Raw genomic sequence first — 25,845 nt, forward strand, 5'->3', positions numbered from 1 at the left:
TCCACTTTCATTTGTAATGCTGCTGCTTTCCTGCACCAAGTCATTCTGAATTAATCTTTTCTGCTTTTCCCTCTCTCCTGCATTCTCAATCTCTCTCTCTCTCTCTCTTTCTCTCTCTCTCTCTCTCTCTCTCTCACACACACACACACACACACATTCTGTCTCTCCCTCCATCTTTGTGTTTATGTGTGTGTGTGTGTGTGTGTGTGTGTGTGTGAGAGAGAGAGAGAGAGAGAGAGAGAGAGAGAGAGAGAGAGAGAGAGAATCAGAGAAACACAACTCTAAATAACTCAGAAAGTCAGTCATCTGGCCATTTATGGATTTCTATTCCTGTGGTGCATTATGGGAATTCACTGTTTCCAGTCCATCCTGTCAAAGTTAAGTCACTTCAGTAGATGTATTATTAGTTGATCTGTCTTGCTGAGTTTGCTCAACATTTGAAAGCTTTCTTTCTTTCTTTCTTTCTTTTTTTTCTTTCTTTTTAAAGAAATGTGTTTATCTTGTAAATAGATTTGGACTACAGAAATGTGCCTTTCATGCATTAAATTGTGAGGATATTTGCAAAAAGACAGAAAGCAACACTGTGATAATATTTAGAGCTTTTTTTTTTTTTTTTTTTTTGGCACTATAGCAAGAGCCACATAATCAGTATTTGTTAATTTGTTCAGCATTCATGCATGTTTTGTTACTGGTATTCATCTAATGTTCATTTTCTCTCTTCTGTGTAACACAAAGGGAGATGTTATGGACTGACATCTTCAGTGACATTTTTATTAAATGGAGAGAAAAAAATGCAATAACAATGAATGGTGACTGAGGCTAACATTCTGCCTGACATCTCCCTTTGTGTTCCACTGATGAAAGAAAGTCATGCAGGTTTGATAGCGACATAAGACACTGCTTGTTCTGGCATGGAGGGATTTACAGCTCCACATGTATCATTGTTTACATGTGAACCGAATGCATATGGTGCTCCTCTCTCAAAAAAGCTTGTAAATGGGGATGAAAGAGGTGTGGAGTAGTTTTGAGACACATAGAATGGGGTGATGATGATCACTTATTGGCTGGTTTGTAATCTCATACTGTAGAAGGCTTTTCGGAGGGTTGCTTCAGATGGGTCGGGCGTTAATGTGACTCAACTTTGGGGTTAGATCAACCAAAAATTTAAATTCTGTCATGATTTACTCCCCCTCATGTTGTTCTAAATCCCTTTGACTTTCTTCCATGGAACACACAAGAATATGTTAGGCAATATGTTAGTCTCAGTCACCATTTACGTGCATTGCATTTTTAATCCATTCAATGAAAGCAGAGGCGTCATTTACGGTTAGGACAGGTGGGACATGTTCCTACCACTTTTTGCCTTTGCCAATTTTGTCCCCACCGCTTTTTGAAATAGCTTTCATCAGATAAGTGTCTAATGCATAAGAAACAGCATGAGTTTCCATTTTGTTCGTGCGTGTTATAAGTGACGATCCAGAGCTGGAGTTTATTTTTTTAATGTTATAATGAGTACTCGTTGCGGCTGTTATCAGTGGCATTGAGTGACAGCATTCAGCGACGTTCTCTCATGCTCTCTTCTTGCTCAGCAACGCTCTTTTCCAGTTAAATCACAAAGCAAAATACAAACAGATGCAAATCTTTGTTTATTAAATTAAAAAGTTATATAAGGGTTGATTAGAATCCGGATGTCCTTGTAGTAGAGGCAATACATTTATCATGAGATCAATCAGTCAGACAGTTTTAACAAAAGCTTACATGTATTTCATGTGTTTATTCGAACAAAATCGGTGTACTGGCAGTGTTAGATGAAAAGATCAAGTTATCATATTAATTATGTTAAATATTCATTAGAGGGCTTGATTTGGTCATGAAGAATGACTATTTATCAAAATAATAAAATATTATTTGACATTATCTGCACATAACCTAATTAATATTCATGAGTTTCACTTTGTGACGTGAAACAAAAGTTTTAAAACAAAGTGACACCCCTGAATGAGAGTGAATGGTGACTAAGGCTGTCATTCTGCCAGACATCTCCTGTGTCCCACGAAAGACAGAAAGTCATACAGGTTTGGAACAACATGAGGGTGAGTAAATGACAGATTTTTTTAGTAGTAAGTAGTTAACTGACAATGTTTTACATGCATAACTTTGTGCCAGGCTTTGTTAAGCCTCCAGGTTCTCAAGTATCTCGCATTTCAAGAGGCTTGAATATATGCAGTCTTTGGTGCCCTTAGCATTCATGAACCTGACCAAAAGCAAGCAGGTACTATAAAGCCTGTCTTCACTGTTTTCAAAATGAACTTCATACTGTGGTCTGTTTAAAGAAGTGCAATCGGGCAACATGCCTTGAATGGAAAGCAATTTAGTGGAGGGTAATTGAAGGGAAGTGATAAGCTCGGCTGTCTCGGGATTCATTGCTTAAATTTCATTAGTTTTTTTGGGGAAGGCTCTCCCAGTGTGACTTGTGTGAAATTTCTAAAGTGTTTATCACGAGTGCCTTTGTAGATTATTCGCTTCTCTTTAAAAAAGCACCTTGTGAGTTTGTTTTTACCTGGCTTTGTTCTTTTTGTTCTTTTATAGTATGAATGAATTATTCATCTTTTTGGAGAACACTCACCCTTGTTCTCTCTTTTCAAAAACAAATCAAATGAGAAGAACTCAAATAAGGATTTGTTGCCTTTTTGTTCAAATTAATTAAAATAAATGATAGCTGACAATTGATAAATGACAGCAATGTAATAAATCAGAGATATTTCTGAAGGATCTAGTTTTGATTTCAGCATGCACTAACGTTGTTTAAAATTTCTGTGATTTATGTATTTCCAATAGTTCGTAATTGAAAATAAAGCTGTGCTCTGTCTTGGCTCTTCTTACCATGTAGTAACTACACCCTTTAGAAATTGACCTTCAAAAATACAGTAAACCTACTTTGAGAACTATTCCCTGTAGTAAAAACTGTGACAACTAGCCCCGGTCTCCACTATATAAAGGAAAATATGGGGTTTTATTATCATACAATATGGGAATGTTATGTGAAAACTGTTTTCACAACAGGGTGCACATGATCCTATAAAATTGCCTAATTTATTGGTAACGTTACGACCATGCAGAGCAATCTTTGGACCTAATCACTAACATGAGCTTGTTACTCATACCATTACAGATACATTACTATGTTTTACAAGCTGGCAGCAGATGTTGTAGGTTGAAAGCATCCTCTGGCTTTCTCCAGATGTAAACTCTGTAGGAGAGGCTGTAAGAAATGTTGTGGAAGGTGACACCTCATTTCATAACGTTTCTTGCTTTGCCCTTGGATGCAAGAGGTTTCCAAATAGAGTTATTAGGTACTGAATTAATTCTGCAGACATTTCTGATGTGGAACTTTTGTTGTACGTTGCCGCTATCCTGTGAAATTTATGTCTACAATTGTTGGTGGCTTTAACTATTCCTCATACTGCAGTGGAAACACTTTATAATAACTTTCATTAATAAATAATTAACAAACATTATTTAATGCGTAGCAGATCATTAGTTAATGTGTTTTCAGATGGTTCGAAATATGAAATATAATAATGTGCTTGTTAATGTTTAACTAAAATTAACTAATGATCTGTTAAGCATTATGTAATACTCATTCAAATACTTACAAATGCTATTAAACTTTCATTCCTATATGGCTTCGCACTTTTTAACATAAATTATTTATAAATGAGCTCATGCACTTTTTTCAGAAATTATTAGTATTTGTCACTACTTCAAACACTATTACATTTACATTTATGCATTTGGCAGATGCTTTTATCCAAAGCAACTTATTACAAGGATAATCCCCCTGGAGCAACCTGGAGTTCAGTGCCTTGCTCAAGGACATAATGGTGATGGCTGTGGGAATTGAACCAGCAACCTTCTGATTACCAGTTATGTGCTTTAGCCCACTACGCCACCACCACTCCATAATTAATGTCTACAAATGATTTATTAATGTCCAGCTAATTAGTAACAAATGTCTGTAAAAGCCACACATTTACTGTTTGTTTGAGGATGTATGTAAGCATGCTTTTACTATTTACACATAGTTACAAATCATTTATTAATTATTTGTTCATGTTTATGCAGTACCCAATCGAAATATAAAACGACTCATACATTGTAAATGTTTATAAAGGTTTACTAATTATTATTTAGTACCTTTTATGGAGCTATATATTATAATTATAAAATAATAATAATTTCTGAAATCATTTGTAAATTTAAAAAAAGTGTATGAGCTCATTTATAAATAATTTATGAAAAAGTTTAAACATATTTGTAAGCATTCAAATGTACTTTAACAAATTATATGATCATCATTATGTAACATTTGTTAAAATCGCTTATAGATGTTAAAAAGTGCAAAGCCATGTAAGAATGAAAGTTTAGTAACATTTGTAAGTTTTTGAATTTGCATTACATAATGCTTAACAGATCATTAGTTAATGTTAGTTAAATTAATTAGTAAACATTAACAAACACATAATTTTATATTTCAAACTATCTGAATACACATTAACTTTTGATCTGTTGAGCATTAATTAATGTTTATTAATTATTTATTAATAAGTAATTATAAAGTGATACTGTTCTAGATACCAATTTAAACTCTTTTTCATGCAGTGTTTTATGTATATGTGGTTATTATATATTCCAATCACAAAATATCACAATGGAAATAAAACCGACATGGTAGGCTCAACTGTACATCTTTGTGTTTGCTGTTCATTTCAATTTTAATCATATTGCTTGGCCTACAGTTAAAAAATGTCAATTATACAAATCTAGCCCAAGCAACAATGATTGCATTGTTTATTCATAATGTTTACAGGAGTAAATAAAGCATCAGCCTTCTATCAGGGAAGATATGATTGCTTCTGGTTTACCTGTCAAAAAAACGGATGAGAGTGAGATGAAACTGGTCGTTTTTTATCAAGAAGCAGAGTGCCTGTCGGTTAAAGTGACAATGGCAGATACTGTAACCTGTAAGTAGTCTTGTCAATGGCCCACTCCGATGGACATGAGCATATTGATCTCTGACTTTCAGTTAAATGTTCCTTGAGGGGGTTTCATGATAGCAGCTCCTGACTCTTTTTTTTTTTCTCTCTCCCTCACTTGCTTATCACATTACATTCACAAATCAATGCAGCACTGTAACACACCACAGGCCGTCTATAAAACGCCACCGCAGATTTCCAGTGTATAGATAGTGGCAGAACACTGCTTCATTTCTCCTCGGCTGAATTATTTGTGTCCTCAACCACTAAATCATGTTGATTAAAGCTTGTCACGGATTTGAAATGAGGTCCTTTGGGGTCACTTGCAGCAGAAATGGCAGTTTATTGGATTACAGGCTTAATTTGATTTTCAGCAACGAGCGTGCATTGTAATGGCAGCCTCCCTGGAGAACACTCCTCTTTACCTGACTCTTGAACCTTCCTACCACTTCAACCATAGGGAGAAAACACATACACATGTAAACACCCTTCACACTTCATAAAACTTTTTTTTTTTTTTTTTTAATGTGAAGCCCTTATACTGCATTTACAAGATATTCACATTCGTCTGAGATGCAATAATGCATTTGTTTGGTCTTTTAAACAAAGTTAATGTTAGTAGATGTTGATATTTTAGATCTGCAGCAATTTTTCATAATTGTCTATGGATTATGAATGTCATAAGAAGTAACAGGAAGTAACTTTATCAGTCAGTCCTTCCAGTCATCACACACACACACACACACACACACACGCACGCACGCACGCACACACACATGTTGGTGCGGCTATCCTTGTGAGGACTCTCTATAGACATAATTATTTTTATACTGTACAAACTATAGATTCTATCCCCTAACTCTAACACCTAAACCTAACCCTCACAAAAAAAAAAAAAAAAAAAACTTTCTGCATTTTACATTTTCAAAAAAACATAGTTTAGTATGTTTTTTAAGCTATTTGAATTATGGGGACACTAGAAATGTCCTCATAACCCACATTTATAGCATAATACCCTTGTAATTACCAGTTTGTAACCTAAAAAAATGTCCTTGTAAACCACCCAAGCCCGCCCACACACACACACACACATAGGCAAAACCTGACCTTCTCACACACATATGATTAATTCAACTTAAATTAATCCATAATACAGTATTTCTATTGTAACTAAATTAAAATTCAATTGTTTCCACCATCTTATTTGAATTATTTTCACGAGGTTACAAACTACGAAATACTAAATAGTGAGTTTATTCTCCAAATGTTGCCACATCCCCTCATTCAGCAAACAAACAACTTTTGTCCTCTTAATTCAGAACAACCGTTTCTGTCAATATACTACAAATGTAGATACCACAGATGTCTAATGGCACAGGTCTGAAAACAGGAGAAATCATTTGGAGAAGAGCAGCACAACTTTAGTGTATTATTCCTGCCTAAAATCTCATTAAGTGTGACATTGAGGATTAGTTCAGACGGAGAGGTGTATAGAAAGAAGTCTCCCACAAATAGCTGTGAGCAGCGTCGTGCTGGCTTTTGTTTGTCATCGTTAATTTTGCACTGAAATGGCTAAGAGGAAGGCCCTGATTCACTGATCAGAAGAGGCCCCTTGAATATGACAGCAGGACAGGTGTCCTCTCTTCTCTCTCTCAAATTCACTTACTTTTTCTCTCTCCATCTTGCTGCGTCTGTGTTCTCTCTCGCCTTCTCGGCTCTTAATTGGGGTGATTGGGCAGCGGGGCCATCTGCGATGCTGACAAAGGGAAGCCTGCTTTGATTTATGGAGTCTCAGGCCACATTAGTCTCAAGATTTCCACAGTAAATATCAGCGCTCAGCAGTGGAGTTGGCTCAGTAAAATCTGCATTGCTCAGGAAGAGAACTGTGGGTTCCTCCTTGGGAATAGTATTGAGATGATGTTAGAGTTTCACTGTTACATTTTGAGGTGCCATTTTAAAGTGGCCATATTCTAAATTTTTGTAGCATTATCAGTCTACTTGTAATGTTAAAGGGATTGTTCACTCAAAAATGAAAATTCTGTCATTATTTACTATTGTCGCACCAAACTCATGTCACTTTCTTTCTTCCATGGAACACAAAGATGATTTATTTTTTTAAGTCTTCACATGGTTTATTCGCCATAATATAATTGAATAGTGACTCCGGTCTGTCAAGCTCAAAAGAGGACAAAAATACAATCTTTTGCATGTTATTCCAAGTCTTCTGAAGCAATATAATCACTTTAAGCTATGAACAAATCAAATTGTAAATTGTTATTCACTCTAAAAAGGTATTTAAAATACGAAAGCAACATTGAAACTTCACTGGTTTTCATCGTGTCTTGTGAACAAACATGTGACATGACAACATTTTTGGGTGAGTCAATGTTACTTACCCCAAACACAGTCGTAATTTAGTTTTATATGATTTATTTCCACCCTTTCCACAGTTTTTGCAACTGTACTTTGAAGGATTCTAGATGTAAACGACCTCCTTTATGATTGGTTAATCTTAGTATACTGACATAATTCACACTGTTGTTCAGGGTGATTCAGGTTGTTTAATACTGATGGGTATTTCACATGTTATGTAAATGTGCTTACAGTTGTGACATCACAACCATGACTATTTTTGGAAGGTCAATTTTTGCAGTTTAATTTAACCCTTAAATGCATACCTCATTCCACCCCCTTTACCTCATCCATTTTCCTATCCAGTTATTCCTCAAACTTCTTAAAACTTTCTCTTATGAATGGTGTGACAATAAAAAATCAAGGTGTATATATATATACACACTGGTCAAAAGTTTTGAAACACATGACCGAAATGTTTCTCATGATCTTAAAAATCTTTTGCTCTGAAGGCGTATTCTTAAATGTTTGAAATTAGTTTTGTAGACAAAAATATAATTGTGCCGCCATATTAATTTAATTCATTATAAATCTAAAATTTAATAAAAAAAAATAAAAAAACAAATAACCAAACCTTGGACCAAATAATAAAGAAAAGCAGCCAATAAGTGCCCAACATAGATGGGAACCCCTTCAATACTGTTTAAAAAGCATCCCAGGGTGATACCTCAAGAAGTTGGTTGAGAAAATGTCAAGAGTACATTTCTGAAAATTCTAGGCAAAGGGTGACTACTTTGAAGATGCTAAAATATAACACAGTTTTGATTTATTTTGGATTTTGTTTAGTCACAACATAATTCCCATAGTTCCATTTATGTTATTCCATAGTTTTAATGACTTTACTATTATTCTAAAATGTGAAAAAAATAATTATAATAAAGAATGAGTAAGTGTTTCAAAACTTTTGACAGGTAGTATGTATATACATACATATATATATACACACACACACATTGTACGTATATACACCGATGAGCCAAAACATTATGACCACTCACAGGTGAAGCGAATAACGTTGATCATCTCCTAACAAGGCCACATGTCAAGGTCTGGGTAGATTAGATGGTAAGCGAACAATCAGTTCTCGTAGTCAACGTGTTGAATGCAGGAGAAATGGGCAGGAGTAAAGACCTGAGCAACTTTGACAAGGGCCAAACTATTATGGCCAGACGACAATGTCAGAGCATCTCTGAAACGGCAAGGCTTGTGGGTGTACCAGTCAGCAGTGGTGAGTACCTACATACAGTGGTCTGAGGAGGGACAAACCACAAACTGGCGACAGGGTGTTGGGCTTCCAAGGCTCATCGATACGCAAGGGCAACGAAGGCTATCCTGTCTGGTCCAAACTGACATAAGGTCTACTGTGGCACAAGACACAGAAAATTTTGGGGCTGTGTAGCCGCATACCAGTCAAGTCCAATCCACGGCAGCTTCACCTCTCAACTAACATGACTTGAAGGATCTGCTGCTAATGTCTTGGTGCTAGATACCACAGGACACCTTCGGGGTCTTGTAGAGTCCATGCCTCGGCAGGTCAGCGCTGTTTTGGCGGCATGCGGAGGACCCACAGCATATTAGGCAGGTGGTCATAATGATTTGGCTCATCAGTGTGTATATATATATATATATATATATATATATATATATATATATATATATATATATATATATGGCGAGCAGGGTGTGGCCAAGCGATAAGGATGGATGGCTGGGGGAGAATTATCACAATCAGCCGGGAGAGAGATAAAGAAGAGCCAGAGCCGCAGTTCGAGAGAGAGAGAGAGAGATACGCATGAAGCAGTCTCTATGTGTCAATGTGTTTGACATGACTGCTGAAAAGCAGTGCGTCTCTGTTGAGGGGGTGCTAAAAAGCACACCATTATGTGTGACACTGAAAAGTGTGTGTGTTAATAAATGTCTTAAGTTTGGATGTTTACCCAGTTGCCGTTTCCTCCTTCATAAGGAAGGCAGAGGTCTGCCACATTGGTGCCGAAACCCGGGAACTGGAGGAAGGATACACTGTCATGGAGTCCCCACCGCTGGCTGAAGATCGCGACGCCAAGTAGATACCCAATTTGGTGGTGTTAGAGCAGTTCGTCAGCTGGCAAAAAAGGGAAGGCTGAGTTGGTCCGGTACCATTGCCCGGCGTCACCGACGAAGGCAGTCCAGCTGGCCGTTTGGTGGCGTATTTGGGGTTCGGCGAGCCCTCTTCTCTCTCTCTCTCTATCTATCTATCTATCTATCTCTCTCTCTCTCTCTCCTCTCTCTTTCTCCCTATATATATATATATATATATATATATATATATATATATATATACACACACACATACACCGATCAGCCACAACACTAAAACCACCTGACTAATATTGTGTAGGTCCCCCTCGTGCCGTCAAAACTGCGCCAGCCTGCAGATGCTGTTCTTCAGAAGATGCTATTCTTCTCACCAAATTTGTACAGAGTGGTTATCTGAGTTACTGTAGACTTTGTCAGTTCGAACCAGTCTGGCCATTCTCTGTTGACCTCTCTCATCAACAAGGTGTTTCCATCCGCAGAACTGCCCCTCACCGGTTCTTTTTTGTCTTTTTTGTTGGAGTAAATTCTAGAGACTGTTGTGTGTGAAAATCCCAGGAGATCAGCAGTTGCAGAAATACTCAAACCAGCCCGTCTGGCACCAACAATCATCCATGCGATTATCTAATCAGCCAATTGTGTGGCAGCAGAGCAGAGCAGTGCATACAATCATGCAGATACGGGTCAGGAGCTTCAGTTAATGTTCACATCAACCAAAGAAAAAAATGTGATCTCAGTGATTTGGAGCGTGGCATGACAGTTGGTGCCAGATGAGCTGGTTTGAGTATTTCTGTAACTGCTGATCTCCTGGGATTTTCACGCACAACAGTCTCTAGAATTTACTCCGAATGGTGCCAAAAACAAAAAAAACATCCAGTGAGCGGCAGAGTGGTCAGACTGGTTCGAACTGACAAAGTCTACGGTAACTCAGATAACTGTGGTTAATTGTGGTGAGAAGAATATCATCTCAGAATGCTATTCTGAGATGCGGTTTGGTGCTGTTTTGCCGGCAGCAGGGGGACCTACACAATATTAGGCAGGTGGTTTTAATGTTGTGGCTAATCATTGTATATATATTAGTGGTGTAACGGTTTATCGTGGCACAATACCTCGCGGTTCAAAAATGTGACGATGCGCATCGTGGAGATCTGACTTTTTTTACATTTTTTATTTTAGCGTCTGTTCTTTGCAATATGCACAACGTCCTACGCCTACGTAACACATACATACAAATGGAAATCACTTCATTGCACACAAGGAGCTCTAAAATATGATTACACACTAGTAGCCACAGGTGTTGTACGGTGAGTTCAGCTGAAACTGTGAAAACTGAAAGTGAAACCAGTCCAGCAGCGGCAGAGAGATGCACCTTTTCAGCACGAGGGATTGACTATCCTTTTGAAGTACGAGAGTGATCTGCTCTGACAGCACGAGAGAAAATTATAGTTTACAGAGGTTTAATGAGAGTGTCATATTAATGTACAATGTACCATTTACAATGCTGAATATTATGTTTAATAATAATGCTATGGGGGAATATAATCCTAATGTCATTTTTGTGTGATTTCATCAGTAAAATATTATTATTTAACTGGATAATAATGCACTTTCATTAAATATGTATTTCTGAATTGCGTATTTAGATATAGTCAGAGACAATACTATTTTAGAAAAGTACAGTTTTAATTTGAACTATTTTAAATGTTTGTAATCAGTGACAGTGTGTAAGCAGCATATGTATCTAACAGAATTCCGCATTTTCAGTAATCAGAATTATTAGATAATATTTCCATTTGGTGTCACCATTGCCCTGATCTGGGCTGATTTTCAATCCCTGTACATCTCTAATGGACATTTAGCACTTTTAATAACAGTGCTTTTAACTAAATTTTTAAAGTTTTGCATATTCCTATAAAGTAATAATAATAATAAAAAATTCTAAATTTAACATTTCTTGATTCAGGCTAACAACTGTGAACTGAACTGTGAGTTCAGTATCGTGAACCGAACCAAATCATGAGATGAGTGAACCGTTACACCCCTAGTATATATATGCAAGTTTACTATCGCATGATATATATTTCTTTGTTTATTACAAGACAAATGAGTAATACATTCATACAAATGACAACTATATCATGTGCATTTTCTGCGCAAAGAATGCTAAATTATCAATATCCCATATGTGTGTACACATACATATTATAAACGCAATTTGAAGAACAACATGGAATATAGCAAGTACAACACATGAACAGTATGATATGACTACTGCCATTTGGTTGTGCTACTGAAATTCTGTAAGTTGTATGTCTATTTACACTTATGCATTTAAGGGTTAATAAATGATCTGGCTGGATTGGGGAGGAAGTTTTGCATTGTTAAAGATGAAGTGTGTAGTTTTTCAATTGTAAAACACTTTATCCTATATCACTTTATATGCAGAGACAACTAGCCTATAAGTAAGCCATTTGTAGGTTGAATTCCCCGAACACTGTAAACACTGTGACTCTGTGGCACTTTCAGCATTGCTTTCTTTGGAGGAAAAAAGCACCACTGGCTCAACCAGTGGTATGAGTTTGGGGTAGGACTATCTGTTTTATGATCAGTGGCAGACAGGGAACCTATTTGAAAACAGTTATTGCAGATATGACACAATTCATTTTTAATACTTGAGTATGTCTAAATTGTATGTATATTTTCCATAATATGCTCTCTTTCATTGTGATCCCTGCTGAAAAAATAACATCTTAACCAGCCTAAGCATTTATTTTTTTGCCAGTTTAAGCCAGTGTTGCAGCCTTGCCAAGCTAGTTTAGTTTGGAGGTCAGCTTGTCTTCCATCCTGACCAGCTGAAAAGTGTCCGATTTATTTATTTATTTTTTTTCTAAAACAAGTTAAGACCAGCCAACCATCTTAAGCTAGTTGTAACTGTTTTTATTTTTTCAACAGGGATTTCGATCTTCAAAACATTGTTTGAGCTTATATGTCATCATGTGAAACTATAGTTATTATGCATGTTGTTAAATGTGTTTGAAAGGAGCATGCTGAAACACTGTTTTAATATTTCCATTTGGGTGTTTCACAATAAGATAATGCTGAAAATGCTGCGGCATCTCATATTCTCTGAAGCATTGGACAGTTTCTGTATGGTCTATTGTGCAACATTTCTTTTGCAATACCGACTTGACAGTGCATCAGGGGAGTACACGGTCATTGTTACAAACACACACTCGCTGATATCCACAAAGAGCATGACAGCCTGCTTTAATGGCGCATCTAACAGCCTTTTTACAACACCATTAGGCGGTTCTAGTACATGGTCACAGCCTGATATTCCAGTGCTGCTTAGCAGCTGTCCATGTCTTTCAGCAGGCCTCTTGTGTCTCTGCCCCAGTGGCCCATCCTAAAACACGGTGCTTAGTTATGTCACTAATGGGCCTGTGCAATACCTCGCACTCCTACAAACCAAATGCACACAGCAGGCAGTAGGAAAGGGGGCTTGCTAAAGCCTATGAGTGCTTTATTAGCAGAAGTGGATTTAGTTGGAATCCATCCTTTCCTTGTCATTTCTCTTGGGCCGGGACACAGCATGGGGTACCTTTTTTAAGCATCTAGGTTTTGAATAGAAGTGAATTGCTGAGGAGTAAGGAGATATGCATCATTTTATCTCATCTCCTAGGCTGTAAATGTTGTATGGGAGGAACTGTAATGATCTGCTGAACATTTTATAGCATATTGTTTTGCACGGTGGAGGCTTTGGCCACGACTTAGCGATTTTATTGATAAGGGCTGTGTTTTCTCTGGAACATTTATCGCTGACATATATTATGATCCTTTATTTGGTTCTCTGCAATTCCCTTCTCACTTTGTGTGTAGTGTATTTCTGTAGTATAAAGGGAAGTGGTAAAACATGTGCTTAGGGTCACAGTTGACAGCGTTCTCTCTTATATCTGTTCCCTCATTCTCTTACCAATCTTTTTTTTTTTTTTTTTTATATATATAAAAAAGCTATTATCACAGTGGGCATTATCAGCTGGCATCTAGTCCACCTGCTATTTTGAATACCAACTCTATAAAAGAGAGAATACATGTGCAGCTGCTTAAAATTATTAAACAAATTTAAAAATGTGACACAGTAGCACAGCAGTTAGTATACAGTATACACTGTACAGTATATGGGATTTTTAACAGTCAGTGTTGATACCTATATCTAGAGAGCAGGGTAGACGATAGCCTGTACTGTATATTGTATATATTTATTTGATATTATACAAGTCAGTCAAGCAAATGTAATGCATACTAATTCGTAGAAATCAAATGAACACTTATTTTTTACACAATTTCTTTTGCTCAAAATTCACTAAAATTATGTGAAAATTGAAAATATTTATTTCAGCTGACAAAACTGTTGGTAGATTTTGGAACCTTCCTTCCTTTCTTGCTTTCTTCTTTCTTACCTACCTACTCTGAAAACATACACATTTCTCTGAGATTTCACATTTCAGAGGAAACCCCTTGAAGCTGTGATTTTAAAAAGTCTAGTCTAAATGTTTTCCAACAATAAGATGAATACCTCAAGGCCCGTTAAGACCTGAACACCTGCACAAATCGTTTGAAACAACTACAATGTAATGTGTAACTTAAACATCCCTGGCATTGCAATCAGTGCGTCAATAAACACTGCGGTTGACTTACTGATGCATATTAATACCTTAATTAGTGCAAATTAACATTCAAATGGTAACATAAATGTGTGGCAATAACACAATTGCATTTTCAGAATTAGTCTGTGTAATTATTCCATTTAATGTGCTATCATTAATTACCACCAAAGTCTAACTAGTTTAATATAAGCAACGTCTAATTTGTGCTGTTAGTAGGGACTGCATTGCAGCCATAGAGCAGTGTTAATCTCGTCAACGAAATCACTGACGAAAACAGATGTTGACAAAGGGTTTTTTTTATTTTATTTTGTCAACAAGACGCATCATGACAATAATCAAATGATTTTATTAAAGCATACTGTTGACGAAAATATGACGAGAAAAAAAAATACTGCAAGATATTAAGATATAAACAGAAGACAAAGTATCTAGAGAAACATCTGTTTACAACAGAAGATATTAGATATGGATTCATCTAATCAAATAATCCAATATGTTGGGATGCCCCCGCTTGAGCTGCGTGAGTTAAACGCACTGAACACTGGCAAAATGAACCGCCTTAAAACGGGTTACTTGCCTCACTTAAACGCACCGTTTATACATGACATTTTTTACTAAAACCACAACATATGTGTAGTATTACAACTTATATCTGCACAGACAATGAAGCGAATGAATAGGTGAACTTGAACTAAATTATATGCTAGTCATAATGTGTTTAATTTGTGTTGCGTAATTTGCTTTGTAAATTCACTGTTTCCATAAAAAAAACACTACACACAACGCAATATTAAAAATTTTAAATTGTATGTTTACAATTTACAATTGTAACAGTTGTACAGTATTTTGGATGTTGTCTTTTATGTTTTATACATGTTTGAATTAAGAAAATTAAAACTTTTTTTTTAATCAAATACATTTATATTTTTTTCTAAATGTTTGAATATCGGAATAAAGTTTGTTCTGTTAGTTTGACACACATTTTGTTTTTTTTTTTACTTTGCACATTCTTATCAACTAAAAAACATTATTTTGGTTTACTAAAATGATATGTCATTTTATATGCCATTTAATATTTACTAATTTTGAAGGACATTTTCGTCAAAAGACAAACTATGACTAAAACGAAAAACTGCATAAAAATGAACACTGCCATAGAGCATGTATTTCAAGGTCAAATACGGTCAGCAGTACTGAACTGCTCACAATATTATTCATTCTCCCTTTTTCAGTGTGTAATTTTCAGTTATAATTTGGCACACCAATCTGCACACGATAAATGTTTAAAAGTCAGAAAAGTAACAGATTTGAACTTATTCAAAATGTAACTGACATGTCAATCACATGTGACTAATCTGAATCACAATATACTGCAAGTATTCAATGTAAACACTAATGGACATGATGTTGCTGTTATATATGTATTTTTATTTGATTTTTATCACTATTTTAACATTCAATATTTACAAAAGTTTGTTGCAGAAGTACAGCTTCTTCTGTGGTAGTTGAGATAAAAGGGGTAGTTCACCCAAAAATGAAAATGATATCATAATTTTCTCACCCTTGTGTTGTGCTAAACCCATCTGTCTTATTTAATTTTTTCAGTGGAACTCAATAGGAGATGTTAGGCAGAATGTTAGCCACAGTCACCATTCACTTTCAATGCATCTTCTTTCCAGTTTTGGTGACTGAGGCTGTGATTCAGCCTAACATTTCCTTTGTGTCCCTCAGAAGAAAGTCATAACATAAGAAAGTTTGGAACAGCATGAGGATGACATCATTTTCATTTTGGGTGAACTGTCCCATTTAGAATGCTACCAATATGGTCTGATCTCAAGTGAGCGTTGAAGTTTAGAAGTAGACAGACTCATTAAGAATCACACCATGCACACACACTCGTGTACACATGCTGCTCTTGCTGACCTGATGCAGTGCAGTGCCTGGGGGAGCCCAGCTGTTTGCGCCTGGCTGGCCGGCTGTCAGTGGGTGAGGTGGGAAGGGCTTGGCTGTGACTCCCACCCGAATGTGTTTACCAGATGCACTGTTGCCTCAGGTGAGCACTGCAGCTGGCTCCATAAACCTACAGCAGCCAGGCTGGATCCAAGCCTAACACAGACAAGACAGACTGGACAGACCAAGCGTACGTTCAGACATCCTCTATGTGTGCAGGCTCTATGCCCAGGAAAACTGACTCCAGGCCAGTGTTTTGCTGCCGGTGCTGTCCGTTAGTGAGCTTTTTAAGGTTGCCCAAGGTGGACAGACTAGCCGTAGGCACAGAGTTAATGTGCAGTCACACTGAACTTTGTACTGCATTCACATTCAATTTTTATATATAGGGACAATTTTATCTCTCTATTTGTATAGAGAAAGTTAATTAGACAATCTAAACATCTGATTTCTATTGGCTCAGAATAAAAAAGAACAAAAACTTTAAAGCTGCATGCAGTGTTGTGGGAAAGTGGATTAGATGGTATATTTTAACATTTTGAATGTATAATTATTGATTATTTGGGTTGAAATTCTTGTTAAAAACAGAAGCCCTGGAGCAAGACATCAAATCCTGTTTCTGATATTCGTTGTAGTGTCCGGAGGCATTTAGCATGCTCAAAGCCTAGTGTGACATCATTTGTTGATCATAGGATTTTAACTTCAACTATTTTTTAAATGACAGTGCTGCAAATCAATCACTTTTTTAACTTACTAATGCTCATTAATACCCTACTAGCACAACTTAAGATTTAATATCACCATGGTCGCACACTAGATGTGTACTTACCGTATATGAATGAATATGTAAATATCAGGACTGTATTACAAAAATGTTCTATCATAAGGCCATGTCCATACTAATACATTTTGGATGAAAACACAGTGTTTTTGCTATATATTTACACATTTTACTCCATCGAAAACAGCGACATTTGACAACGTTCTCTAAAACAGTATACTTTTTCAACTGAAAATGTATTTGTGTGGACGTAGCCTGAGTCTTAGGCCAGAAACAAATTTTATGTAAGTATGCGTATGCAGATAAAAGTGCTTGGCCAATGCATTGTCAACGCCATTAAACTGGATGTGTCATAATTATTAGGTAAATTGCTATAAATATATTGACTTTACCTTACATTTTCAGCAATATTCTCATCAAACTGTTGCTCCGCCATAACAGTAGTTGACTTGAAAGACAAAACACCATAGAAGCGGACTGTTCACAATAATGTCCACTATAGCTCCCCTTGTGGCAGTGCTGAGAATGCAACACATACTTTCATTGTGTTTTACATTGTGGTCTGGCACGTTTTGGAAAGCAACAACACATAATAGCGAGCTTGCGTAGCTAGTAGCATCTGCGTTCAGGTACTTGTGTAGAGTATGGTTCAACATAACTTGTTACATTTTGGAAATTAGATCATACCTGAAATTGCCATGACTACTAAACAGATAAGATAAAATTCTAGAGTTCATGATGTTTCTGTAATGCAGACCCAAGAGATCAGTTTGAACATTGATTACAAGGTTTGTTAATACAAATTTGTCATTGCAGTTGTCTGTGCTAATCCATTGGCTGATGAATACATAAACGTGAATGCAAGTTTTCCCTCAGCATTTTGTTAAAACAAGCTCAGATATCCACGCGATAAAGATCCATTTATCAAAGCGAGTGCCCTCCCATTTGGTCAAGCTGTAGTGAACTTCACACAAATAGCTCCTTGAAACTTGCTCAGCCTTGGAATGTTTGTATTGCCCCTTCAGTAATTAGCCATTAATAAATAATAACTCTGTCTTTAATCATGCTCCCAGAGCGCAAACCATATATTACTCTCTTTCAGTATGGAGCAAGGCCTGAGTAATTGTTCTGCCTTAGTTTCCTCTGAAAAATATTTAAACTCTCTCCCCAAAGGACCTTCATCATTATGAAGTGTGGGTGCTTGTCGTCAGGTAAAGGTGCATGTTGCAGATTAAGAATGTGCTCTGTGCTTGTGATTAGGAATTTGAGTTTCGTGTTTTTTATTATTATTATTATTTTTTTTTAATAGGGCTGTCAGTTGATTTAAATAATTAATCTTTTTTTTCTTTTTCTTTTTTTTTTTTTTTTACATGTTAATGCATTTAATATTTTTTTTAAAGGTGCACTCAGTAATTTTTTCCTCATTAAATACATGCATTGTAATTTTGCAATATATGTTGGAAATCATGACCACACATATGAGATGAAGACTCTAGTCATATCAGTAACCTTATAAAAGCTGTTTCCCTATCTGTCACTCACGACGTTGTGTCGATGTAGTGACACTAGGGGTCATTCTTGGGAGCCCGAGACACCTCTGGTCTTTGATAAAAGGCCAATGAAAATTGGCGAGTGGTATTTGCATGCCACTCCCCCAGACATACGGGTATAAAAGGAGCTGGTATGCAACCACTCATTCAGATTTTCTCTTCGGAGCCGAACGGTCATGCTCACTGAGCTGAATTCTCACGACTGTTCATTCACCTCTGCTGGATCTGATGACGCATTTCAGCGGCTTCTCCCTCCTCTGCACTGGTGCACTGCAAAGAACGCCCCTGGGCGCTTCGGTAGAAAAAAGAGAGTATATTTTCCTGAAAGAGTATATTTCTCTAAAAGAGCTGCACACAAGGAACGTCTTTTTAAAGACACGTCTTTTTAAAGATGCCTTTCCAATTGTGTGTTATTATTACCTCTCAAATTCAGATGGTCACGATCGCTGTCTTTCGTGTCTGGGCGCGACCCACACGGAGGCAGCGTTCGTGGATGGTTCATGTTCTCACTGCGAGAGCAATGTTGCGGTCGCGGCTTGCTTTCGTAAGAAACCTACGGGTTTGAGGCCAGCGCAGCTAGCACTGAGGGCGATTTGGGGACCCCAATGGGACCGCCTCCGCTGGGTATCCCCACGCAGACCTCCCATTCCCCAGCACGCTCGTCTGCCCCGATTGGGCTTCCGGATGAGTCCGCCGGCTTGTCTCACGGCAAGTTCGACCTCTTGTTCGGAGCCCACGAAGCTGATGAGCTCTTGAGCACAGCATCGGAGAGCGGGCTTGTCCAGTCGGACGCAGAAGCCTCAGCTGGGCTCCCCCCTTCGGGGATGATTGCCCAGTCACAGGCTGATGCAGAGATGACGGACATGCTTTCCCGGGCGGCCGCGAGCGTCGATTGGTTCCTGGGCTCGTGGTGCCACTCAAAGCAGCCGCGCCCCGCTCCAGTGCCTTTCTTCCCGGAAGTGCACAAAATCGTGGGAGCTGACAAAATCGTGGGAGGCAACTTTTACTGCCCAGTCCCGATTTCTCAGTTCCCCTGCCCTCACTACCCTCGATGGCGGGGCGGCCAGGGGCTATATGGCAATTCCACCCGTGGATAAAGCGCTCGAGTGCACCTATGCACACAGAGCGCCGCCACCTGGCGCTACAGCGCTGCTGGACAAGCCGCCTCTGCCCTTCACGCCATGGCTCTCCTGCAGGTCCACCAAGCCAAGGTGCTAAAAAAACTGCAAGAGGGTAGTTCCGCCCCAGATCTGATTCAGGAACTGCGCTCGATAACCAACCTCGCTCTCCGAGCGACGAAGGTCATGGCGCGGTCTCTCGGGTGGACGATGTCCACATTAGTGGTCCAGGAGCACCACCTTTGGTTCAACCTGGTCGAGATGGGTGAGGCTGACAAGACACGGTTCCTTGCTGCCCCCATCTCCCAGGCTGGCCTATTTGGCAACACCGTCGAGGACTTTGCCCAGCAGTTCTCGATGGTGAAGCATCAGACGGAGGCTATCTGGCATATCCTGCCCCGGCGCGGCTCAAGATCCCGCACCCCATCTGCTCGTCGCCAAGGGAGTCCCCCTGCAATGACTGCACCAGCTCTGCCACAGCCCGCCCTTTCTGCCCGGCCCCGGCATGGAGCCCAAGGCAGGAAGCAGACGACACCCGTCTTAACGGCCGGCCCCAAGAACCCACAAAGGTCGTCAAAGCACCCCTGAGACGGGCGACCCAGGGTCGACGGAACCCACTGCACTGGAGCTGGTAGTAAGACCACTCCATCCCCCGGTGGAGGGACGGGTGGAGAATCTTTTGTTGCATTTTCATTTGATTTCGCCGCATGCCCAAGTGGCTGCGGTACCCAACAGTTCAGCAAAAGAGCGGTTTCCTCCTTCCCTGAGTCACAGACCCGGTGTGCACGGTCATCATCACGACCACATCCACCTTTTTTTCCTTGCAGGATTGGCGCTCCAGCGGCAGTCTCCTCGCCCCTGCGCACCCAGCTGTGGCACACATCCGCCCCCGATGTGACAGTCTCCAAGGGTTGTGAGGACAGGCCTCTTCCTCCCCCCATGCCAGGCTGTTCCAGGGGTGGTCACAAGGAGCCAGGTAAGTGCTTCGATGTCCCTAGACTCAGCACGGCCACGACATGGTGTGGCACCTCGAGCTCTGCCCCTCCACGAACCCCCCTCCTGCCGGTACGTCCGACGACATTGTCCCTTTGGTCCCCCTCGTGCAGAACTTGGATGCATGGCTTGCGCTTTCCAATCTGTCGCGATGGCTGGTCCGGGCCGTCTGACTCGGCTACGCAATTCAGTTCGCCAGGCATCTGCCCAGTTTCAGCAGTATCCACTTCACCTTGGTGAAGGATGAAAATGCTGCTACCTTGCGCATGCAGATCGCCACCCTCCTACAGAAGGGTGCGATAGAACCTGTCCCTCCGGTCGAGATGAAGAAGGGGTTTTACGGCCCCTACTTCATTGTACCGAAAAAAGGCAGTGGGTTGTGGCCAATCTTGGACTTGCGAGTACTGAACCGGGCTTTACACAGACTCCCGTTCAAGATGCTGAAGCAAAAACGCATTCTGGTGAGCGTCCGGCATCAAGATTGGTTCGCGGCGGTAGATCTGAAGGATGCGTACTTTCACGTCTCGATTCTTCGACACAGACCCTTCTTGCGGTTTGCATTCGAGGGTCAGGCATATCACTACAAGGTCCTCCCTTTCGGCCTGTCCTTGTCTCCTTGCATCTTCACGAAGGTCGCAAAGGCAGCTCTTGCCCCGTTAAGGGAAGTGGGCATTCACATTCTCAACTATCTCGATGATTGGCTAATCCTAGCTCACTCTCGGGACATGTTGTGTGCATACAGGGACTTGGTGCTCTCGCACATCAGCCGATTAGGGCTTCGGGTCAACCGGGAAAAGAGCAAGCTCCTCCTGGTTCAGATCATCTCTTTTCTCGGTTTGGAGTTGGACTCAGTCTCATTGACAGTGCGCCTCATGAACGAGCACGCACAGTCGGTGCTGACCTGTTTGAAGGTGTTCAAACAGAAAACAGCGGTTCCACTGAAACTCTTTCAGAGGCTCTTGGGGCATATGGCATCCTCAGCGGTGGCCACCCCGCTCAGGTTGATGCATATGAGACCGCTTCAGCACTGGCTTCAGACTCGAGTCCCGAGATGGGCATGGCATCACGGGACACATTGCGTGGCCATCACGCCGGTCTGTCACCGTCTCTTCAGTCCTTGGACCGACCTCTCGCTTCTACGGGCAGGTGTTCCCCTAGAGCAGGTCTCCAGGCACGTCGTGGTCACGACAGATGCCTCCAAAATGGGCTGGGGCGCTGTTTGCAATGTGCACGCAGCCACCGGCTTATGGACGGGCCCGCGGCTATGTTGGCACATCAACTGCCTCGAGTTGCTGGAAATTCTGCTCGCCCTGCAGAGGTTCCGGTCGTTGATCCAGGGCAAGCACGTGTTAGTTTGGACAGACAACATGGCAACGGTGCATATATCCACCACCAAGGCAGTCTGCACTCTCGTTGTATGTCACAACTTGCCTGCCGTCTCCTCCTCTGGAGTCAGCAGCACTTCAAGTTGCTGTGAGTCACTCACATCCCGGGCGACCTCAACACTGCAGCGGACATGCTGTCACGGCAGGTTACCCTCAGGGGAGAGCGGAGACTCCACCCTCAGATGGTCCAGCTGATTTGGAGTCGATTCGGACAGGCACAGGTAGACCTGTTCGCCTCCCAAGAATCCTCTCACTGAGCCTACTTGCACAGACTCTGTGCAAGGTCAGGGAGGACGAGGAGCAGGTCGTCCTGGTAGCACCCTACTGGCCCACCCAGATGTGGTTCTAGGACCTCATGCTCATTGCGACAGCCCCCGGCAAATTCCCCTGAAGGACCTTCTTTCTCAGGGATGGGGCACTATCTGGCACCCACGACCAGACCTCTGGAATCTCCATGTCTGGCCCCTTAACGGGATGCGGAAGACCTAAGCAGTCTACCACCCACGGTGGTAGACACGATCACTCAGGCTGGGGCCCCCTCTACGAGGCGCCTGTATGCCTTTAAGTGGCGTCTGTTCACTAAGTGGTGTTCTTCCCGACAGGAAGACTCCCAGAGATGTGCAGTCGGATCGGTGCTTTCCTTCCTGCAGGAGAGGTAGGAAGGGCGGCTGTCCCCTTCCACCTTGAAGGTGTACATTGCTGCTATAGCAGCACACCACGACACAGTGGACGGTAAGTCCTTAAGGAAGCACGACCTGATCATCAGGTTCCTGAGAGGCACCAGGAGGCTGAACCCCTCCAGACCGTGCCTCGTTCCCTCATGGGACCTCTCTGTAGTTCTTCAAGGTCTACAGTGAGCCCCCTTTGAGCCTTTGCAGTCAGCTGAGCTTAAGGCACTCTCCTTGAAGACTGCCCTCCTGACTGTGCTCACTTCCATCAAGAGGGTAGGAGACCTGCAAGCGTTCTCTGTCAGCAAATTGTGCCTGGAGTTCGGTCCGGGCTACTCTCACGTGATCTTGAGACCCCGACCGGGCTATGTGCCCAAGGTTCCCACGACCCCTTTTAGGGACCAGGTGGTGAACCTGCGAGCGGTGCCACAGGAGGAGGCAGACCCAGCCCTGCCGTTGCTGTGTCCGTTGCGCATTTTACGCATCTATTTGGATCGCACGCAGAGCTTTAGGATCTCTGAGCAGAACTTTGTCTGCTTTGGTGCACAGCGGAAAGGAAGCGCTGTCTCCAAGCAGAGGATCGCCCACTGGCTCACTGACGCCATAGCTATGGCATATCATGCCCAGGATGTGCCACCCCCGGTAGGGCTATAAGCCCATTCTACCAGGGGTGTAGCGGCCTCCTGGGCCCTGGCCAGGGGTGTCTCTCTAACAGACATTTGCAGAGCAGCGGGCTGGGCAACACCAAACACATTTGTAAGGTTCTACAACCTCCGGGTGGAACCGGTTTCATCCCAGGCAGTGGCACGCAATACAAGCGGATAAGCCTAGGATAGCCGGCCGGGTGTATCGCTTGCACATAGTGCCTTTCAACTCCTCTGAGCTGAAGACGTGCACCATTAATTCCCAGTAGTGTTCACAAACTCGCTGCCGGCCCAGTACACATGCTGACTAAGAGCCCTGTTCTGGGGTATGTGCTCCGCATGTGGCAGTTCCCTGTAAGGTAACCCCATGCGATGTATATCTTCCGCTAATTTGTTTCCCTGTTGGCAATCTGCATCTTCCTTGGGCAGAGCCCCTCTGCCACAGTCTCCATGTTTGTATTAACTCCTCCCCCGTTGGGTAGGATCTACCATGAGACTTCTCCTCATGGCCGGCAAGACCATGTGACGTATTTTTCCATTTAAATATCCCCCCTCTCTTTGGGCGAGATATGGTCTCCGCGGTGTCCTCCCCTTGGTAGGGACACCCCCCAACTAGACCTGGAGGCCCAGTCAGATAATCCCCCTTGTTTTTTAGGGTGTGTAAAAAAAGAAGGGGAAAAGAGGCCATGACTGGGTTAGCCTGTCTCTATCTTTTGGGTAGTCGACTTGTCCTCAAAGGGCCGTTTGACACTCATAACTATGTTGGGGGAGGTTACGTGTTGGCCTGGTGCGCTGGCTACGAGGCACACAGTTGTCTGCCCATCACACACCGCCAGTTCAAGTAACACAGTTCAGCCAGTTGCGGCGTTTTGTATAGGGACCCCTAGTGTCACTACATCGACACGTTGAGTGAGTGACAGACAGGGAACGTCCTGGTTACTTGCGTAACCTCCGTTCCCTGATGGAGGGAACGAAACATTGTGTCCCTCCTGCCACAATGCTGAACTACCCGCTGAAATGGCCGGACCTTGTCTCGGCTCCTCGGCATAAAACCTAAATGAGTGGTTGCATACCAGCTCCTTTTATACCCGTATGTCAAGGGGAGTGGCATGCAATTTTCATTGGCCTTTTATCAAAGACCAGAGGTGTCTCGGGCTCCAAGTGTGACCCCTAGTGTCACTACATCGACACAACGTCTCGTTCCCTCCATCAGGGAATGGAGGTTATGCAAGTAACCAGGACGTTAATTCTACATGAAGAGGGTCCACACATGGGATCTGCCATGTTAGGATCACATGACCAGCCAAATACTACTCACTCAATCTCAGTAACCGTCCTGTTATTTGACACTTTCACTCATCGATTCAAGTATTCTTGGTTGACTGTGAATACTACATTTCTACAATTGCATCTTCAACTGAAAACTATTCAAATTATGCTGCATCCAAGCCTCTATGTGTCAGTGTAAGTCCAAGATGACACAAAGACAAAAGTTACTGAGTGCACCTTTTAAGGGAAGAAAAAAAAAAGTATGTGTAAGTGTTGGGTTTGGCAATTTGTTTGGATGTATAAATATATGTAATATATACTGTATAAAGACACCCGACAGAGAGATTTCGGCAACAGTGCTCTGAACTTATTACACAGAAAACAAAGATCAAATATTACTAAAACTGCATCAAAACACACAGGCAATGCAGATATTTCACTCAATGCAAATCCTCAATAAATAAAAATAACAAACTGACCCACCCAAGAACCCAATATTTTGACTAGTCTTTAGAAATCTCATAATGAAATTGTTATAATATAATATAATACATTTCTGTCTTCATGTAAGCACCCTCATGTTGGTCAAAACCTGTGTGACTTTCTTTCTTCCTTGGAACACAAAATGTTGTTAGGCAGAATATTAGCCTCAGTCACCATTCACTTTTATTGTATTAAAATTAAACAAGCAATGTAAAGGGTGATTATAGCAGTAAGTCTGCCTAATACAGTATCTTCTTTTGTGTTCCATTGAAGAAATTTAAATGTATTTAAAATACATTGTAAGTGAGTTTTGAGCTGATCCAGCTCAAAGTTTTTAAGGCAAACTTCTCCTAATTTGCATTTTGAAACACTCTTAAAGTCAGCTATCGATTACCTTTCAGTTTCGCAATGTGAGATCCTTAAGTGAGCCACGTGGCCCTACTCCCTCACCCAGCGCTGTGTTTAAAGTGGCCCTGTATTGCCCTTACACTCCTATGTGCTGTGAGGCAATTCTGTCCAAAGGGTCAGCCTGATTGTTAGCGAGACCTTATTTTCTAATATCGATCTGAGGGGTAGCCCTTGAGATGCAAAAAGCACCGCAAGACAGATCTGCTGTCAAGTCTTACAGTAGAAATCAGGCAATCAATGTCATAGAGCTCCGCCAGGCCTTGTGTGGACCTAATTCCACTCATCTGCACTAAATGGAGAGAACACAGTGCTTCATCAATCATCAATTCAAGGAGCACCGGCTGGTTAATAGTCTGCTCTTTACTCAAAGAATAGTCACTTCTATTGTCAGGGAGGGCCAGCGGAGATCCT

At 41.1% G+C, this 25,845-nt stretch overlaps 1 protein-coding gene across 1 annotated transcript in view; it reads left to right on the forward strand.

Annotated features, from left to right (window-relative positions):
- The window catches only part of LOC127425330 (neurexophilin-1), a 45,235-nt gene that overhangs the window by 17,001 nt on the left and 2,389 nt on the right, over positions 1-25,845 (forward strand). The window lies entirely within an intron of this gene.

Source organism: Myxocyprinus asiaticus, chromosome 34 (genome assembly GCF_019703515.2).
Source record: "Myxocyprinus asiaticus isolate MX2 ecotype Aquarium Trade chromosome 34, UBuf_Myxa_2, whole genome shotgun sequence".
NCBI classification, from domain to species: Eukaryota; Metazoa; Chordata; class Actinopteri; order Cypriniformes; family Catostomidae; genus Myxocyprinus; species Myxocyprinus asiaticus.